The sequence below is a fragment of the Tupaia chinensis genome, unplaced genomic scaffold (assembly GCF_000334495.1).
Source record: "Tupaia chinensis unplaced genomic scaffold, TupChi_1.0 Scaffold000063_1, whole genome shotgun sequence".
Taxonomy (NCBI): domain Eukaryota; kingdom Metazoa; phylum Chordata; class Mammalia; order Scandentia; family Tupaiidae; genus Tupaia; species Tupaia belangeri.
This window is the reverse complement of record NW_006159521.1, coordinates 4521160-4526975: the sequence shown is the minus strand read 5'-3', so window position 1 is coordinate 4526975 and position 5816 is coordinate 4521160. Positions and strand designations below refer to the sequence as shown.

Genomic DNA, 5816 nt, shown 5'->3' with positions numbered 1-5816 from the left:
CTTTCCCTTCCTTCTTTTCTGCCTCGCTTTCACCTTTTGCCTTTACTGTCACTGTCCTGCTGAGGAAGCAAACAAACCTCAAAGGTAGGTGGTCATTCCACCCAATCCCAGTTTTCTAACCTTTCCACTCACACACCTTTTTTCTCTGGCTCTGACTTCTGAAAGATGAAGGACGCAGGCCTGCAATTGTGGCTAGAATAGAGAGAGTAGGACCTTCACACTGACAGAGTTCTTAGTTACAGAGGGCCAGCACCTGCCCGTCCCTGTTAAAGATGAAATGTCTGTGCCCAGCTTTTCACTCCACAATATTTTCATCTGTCCTTGTGAGACACCTGGGGAAAGTGCAAACCAGCACCTCTCAGAGAAAGAACTATCGTGAAGCCATGTTCCATGCAGCTGTCTTTGAATGAGATGGGCTTGTGAAGGTAATAAACATGATTTTTTAAAGCCTGGAGTACTTGATTAATGAAATGAGTCTTCTTTCTTCTATATCTCATTTACAATCTAATTTACAATGTTCCATTATTTTTGCCTAATATTTTATTAAGATACGATATTTTATTAAAGGGTTTTTTTTTCAATTAATATATACTTACTATAGATTTTCCACATTCTTCAAGGTAATTTTGAGTCCTGCGGACAACACAGCTTGGATATTACAATAAAAGAGGGACAGTAGCATTTGTTTACGTCATATTATGTTTCATGAGCATAGCTATTTCAGAAACCAAGGTAACTTTAGATTTCAACAAAAGAGAATCATACAAATACATTAACTTGAGTCTTCTTTTTATTTTTTTAGGTTTTTGCCATAGGGTGCATGCACTCACTGGACAGAGATAGAGACAGTGTGAGAGAAAGTGAGAAATCGCTCCCCGGGGGGTGATGGCTACACCACAATCCCTTCTCCCCCATTCTCCTCTTGGGAGTTTGGACCTGCACACACCCACATCCGGTATGATTCTCAAGTCACCAGGTCCGAGACTCAAATCATGGTCAGCTATGGGGGAGTCCAGCACCTTAACCACCATGTCACCTGCTGGCCCAAATTTTAGTTTATTTTTAAATCCCAAATGTACTTACATATGGGGAGCAAATGTCTCAGTAGTAGAGATGCTACTGTATTATTTTTCCTTGTCTCAGTACAAGGCATGGCCCTAGTATAAGGAGTAAAAAGAGAGAAGTCTGAACGAAGCAAGCACTACAAATTTAAGAATTTTTTTTTCCCATTTTGAAATCAGGGATTTGGCCAACATTAGGCTTTTCTTCAAAGAGTGCCCTATTTAGTTGTACAGGTCCCAAGTCAATATCTTATCTACTGCCATAAAGGATAGGGAAAACTTCAAACAGGCAGAGTTTTGGACCTTCTCAGCTCTAGCCAGCAAAGTTCTGCATTAATCTTAATGTATTCTAATGTACTGAGGTTCTGCAGTCCTTTCAAATAAAAGTTGTGTTATTATAAAGACAAGATTGATCTAGGTTAACCTTGAGATCTATATCAGGGAGTTACTAAAAACTAATTATGTGGAAAAACCCATCTGCTCCAAAACACCTAGAGACACAGAAAGAAAAAAAAAAGAGAGAGAGAAAGAGAGAAAGAAAAAAAAAAAAGAAACAGAGACTTTTTAAGGTTTGGCTAAGTTTTCAAGAAAGAAAGGGAAATCCTTAGGGGCCAAAAACAGAAGGAATGAAAGCCAGAATGACAGACTTACATTAAGGTTTTGACTGTTCTTAAGGCCTTCAATGGTCTCTGTGACTTAGAGGAATTAAATATCTGCATTTGAGGACCTGAGACAAATCTTGGGACTATGAGAGGTATGGAATTGAAATGATCTTTTAAAGAAAATTATCTTACATAAAATTTATCCTATACAGAATAAAAAGCTTTAAAATGAGCATAAATGCAGTGAAAGGGTGAATTAAAAAATATTAACCTGCTGGCAAGAGGAGAAACTTGTTAATCTGAATGTAAAGTCTTATGAGGAAAAGTCTCTCAAGGGTTTTGTGCTTATTCCTATACTAGATGATTGAGGAAGTCTCCGATATTAATTTACAGTGGCCATAGGACAAGTGCATGGCAGAAACAAAATTCTTTCCTGTGAAGAATCCCTTCAAAGTGCATTTTTCAGAATTCACATGGCAGCAATCTAAGTAAGAAAAAGTTAAGAAGCCAAAATTATAAACATGATGAACGAAAATGAATCAGAGTTGACAAAACCGTAATAGAAGATTTAGACTTCCACGGACATCAGGAGGAATCCTCAGAAAGAGAATGCACAATTAGTATGTTTAAAACGTGTAAAGAGGGACCAGCCGATGGTGTAATGGTTACATTAATGGACTCATATGTAGTTGACTACAGTTCGAGTCCTAGACCTGCTGGCTTAAAAACTCGTGTACTTACATATTGAAGATCCCAAGAGAAGAATGGAGGAGAAGGGATTGTGGTGTGATCATGCCTCCTGGGGGACTGATTTCTTGCTTTCTGTCTTTCTGTCTCTCTCTTTCTCCAGTGAGTATACACGCCCTATAGCAAAAATCTCTCTAAAAACAACAACATAACAAAGTGTAAATAAATAAAAGAGGAAATTGAAAATACAGTCAAGGAAAAAATATATCATGAGGAAAAAATCAGGCAATCTTGAAAAAACATAATTTCTAGGAATAATAATAATTTAAAAAGCATGTAATGTCTTTCTAAAATAATATTTTTTACTTACCAGAGGACATGTATGCTCACCAGAAACAGAGAGAAGGATTAAACATTCCTCAATGGGATGTGGTCACACTGAAATCTTTTATACTTCATTTCTGTCTCCTGTTGGGATTTGGGGCATGCATGCACACATGGCTAGTGTTTTTTTCAAGTCACAAGGGACAGGGTTTGAACTGTGGTTGGCCATGTGAAATTGAATCCTTTAACCACTAGGATACAAAATGCCCTTCCCAAATCACATAATTCTTAAGACTAACAACTTAATGGATGGATTGAAGAGCAGAATAAACAGAGTTAAAGAGAGAATTAGTGAATTGGAAGATAGCAGTAAATAAATAAGGTAGTATATACTGCAGACTGAGGTATGTGTTTGCTATTTAGAGAAAAAGATAAAAATACCATAGAGTAATTTAAAGACACATAGAAGAATGAAAGAGAATGTATAAAGAACATCTAGTCAAGTTCCAGAAGAGACCTGAGAAAGTAAGGAAGAGTAATATCTGAATAAGAAGATTTTTTTCCTTTTTTATTTATGTATTTTTATTATTATTCATTCATTAAATAGCTATACATCATTTAGATTGTGAAGAGACTTTACCCAAGAATTTTAAAAATTGATGAAAATCACAAATTCTAAGATTCAAAAACAAACAAAAAAGTAAAAATCAGAAAAGTCATCTATATTTAATTGTACAACTGCAAAATTAAAAAAAATAATTAAAAGCAGGTTTTGTTTTGTTTTTGTTTTTTAAAGAGAGAGATTTTTTGCTGTAGGGTACATGTGCTCACTAGAGAGACAGAAAGAGACACAGAGACAGAAGGCAAGAAATCACTTCCCAGGGGATATGGCCATACCACAATCCCTTCTCTTTCATTTTTCTCTCGGGATTTTAGGCACACATGCACACACATGTGCCCAGTGTGAGATTTAAGCTGCTCGGTCTGGGATTCAAATGGTGGTCGACTACATAGGAGTTCAGCAATGTAACTATTACACCAAAAGCAGTTTTTAAAAAGACTACCTCCAAGGGACCAGCAGTTAGCGTAATGACTATGTTGCTAGACTCCCACGTAGTCGACCGCGGTTCAAGTCCCAGACACAGTGGCTTAAAACTCACGCCGGGCACGTGTGCGTGCGTGCCCAAGATCCTGAGAGGAGAATGGAGGAGAAGGGATTGTGACATGGCCATCCCTCCTGGGGGGTGATTTCTCACTTTCTATCTCTCTGTCTCTCTCTGTCTGGTTGGTGAGCGCATGCACCCTATAGCAAAAACCTCTCAAAAAAAAAAAAAAAGACTACCTCCAAATAAATAACAACTGACTCATATAAGAATCCTTATAGTGTCCATTTTAGCACTCTTCTCTGTGTCCACAGAACCCTCTGCTTCTTTCCTGTTCAGCAAGACCCATTCACCATACACATTCTCAAGATCTATGCTAGAAAGATCTTCAATTCTCATGGAAACCCCATTATTGAAGTTGATCTCCATACCTCAAAAAGTGTCTTCAGAGTTGTTGTGTACAGTGGTGACTCAACTGGAATCTATGAGACCCTGGAACTCCGGGACAATGACAAGACTTGCTATATGGGAAAGGGTGTCTCAAAGGCTGTTGAGCACATTAATAAAGCTATTGTGCCTGCCCTGGGTAACAAGAAACTCAATGTTGTAGAAGAGGAGAAAATTGATGAACTGGTGATCAAAATGGATGGAACTAAAAACAAATCTAAGTTTTCTGTAAACATCAACCTGGGAATGTTGATGAAAAGATGGAGCTGTTGAGAAGTGGCTGCCCCTGTACAGGTACGTCACTGACTTGGCTGTCAATTCTGAAGTCATCCGCCAGTTCCAGCCTTCAGCATAATCAATGGTGGCTCTCATGCTGGCAACAAGCTGGCCATGCAGGGGTTCATGATCCTCCTCATAGGTGCAGCCAACTTCAGGGAGGCCATACATATTGGAGCAGAAGTTTACTACAACCTGAGGAATGTCATCAAGGAGAAATATGGGAAAGATGCCATAGGTGATGAAAGTGGGCTTGCTCCTAACATCCTGAAGAACAAAGAAGCCCTAGGGCTGCTGAACAATATGATCGGGAAGGCTGGCAACACTGATGCGGTTGTCATCTGTATGAACATGGCTACCTCCGATTTCTCTAGCTCTGGGCTGTATGATCTGGACTTTAAGTCTCCTGATGCCTCCAGCAGGCACATTACACCTGACCAACTGGTTGTCCTGTTCAAGTCCTCCATCAAGGACTTCCCAGTGGTGTCTACTGAAGACCCCTTTGGCCAGGATGACTGGACTACATGGCAGAAGTTCATAGCCACTGCAGGAATCCAGGTGGTAGGGGACCATCTCACAGCCCAAAGAGCATTGCCAAGACCATGAACAATAAGCCATGCAACTGTCTCCTGCTCAAAGTGAACCAGATTGGCTCTGTGACAGAGTCTCTTCACATGTGCAAGCTGGCCCAGTTCAATGGCTGAGTTGTTATGGTATTTCATCATTCTGGGGAGAATGAAGATACCTTCATCACCAACCTGGTGGTGGGGCTCTGCACTGAGCAGATCAAGACCAGTGCACCTTGCTGATCTGAGTGCTGGGCCAAGTACAACCATCACCTCAGAACTGAAGATGAACTGGGCAGCAAGGCCACGTCTGCTGGCAGGAATTTCAGAAATCCCATGAGGGATTCAGTCACTAGGCAGCTAAGTAGACTCTGACTTCAGGCTGCACATATTCAATCAATACTTGCAGGGCCTCTAGTAGTTATTGCCCCTTTCCTAGCCTGGTGGGGCTCATATTGCTTCCTTAGAATTTTTGCAGAAGCCAAGCTTGACCACTCTGGAACCTAGCCAAAAACCCTAGCCTGTGATTGACCCAAATCATTGTTTTATTTTTTTCCCCTTGTTTCACTTCAAGTGTCTAGAGCCATGTGTACCTCCAGTGTAATCTCTGAAAGGGCCATAAGCAAGATCCCCAGTGGTTTTATGTGCAAAACTAAAAAACCTCAGTGACCCACTTAAAAAAAATAAAAAAGAATCCTTATAGAAACATGGAAATAAAAATACAGCATAAATATGGGACCAGCAGTTAGC

The 5816-nt window shown here is 39.9% G+C and overlaps 1 pseudogene; it reads left to right on the top strand.

Annotated features, from left to right (window-relative positions):
* Nucleotides 1-5441, top strand: part of LOC102490529 (alpha-enolase pseudogene) — a 38282-nt pseudogene extending 32841 nt beyond the window's left edge.
* The last annotated feature ends 375 nt before the right edge of the window (nucleotides 5442-5816 follow it).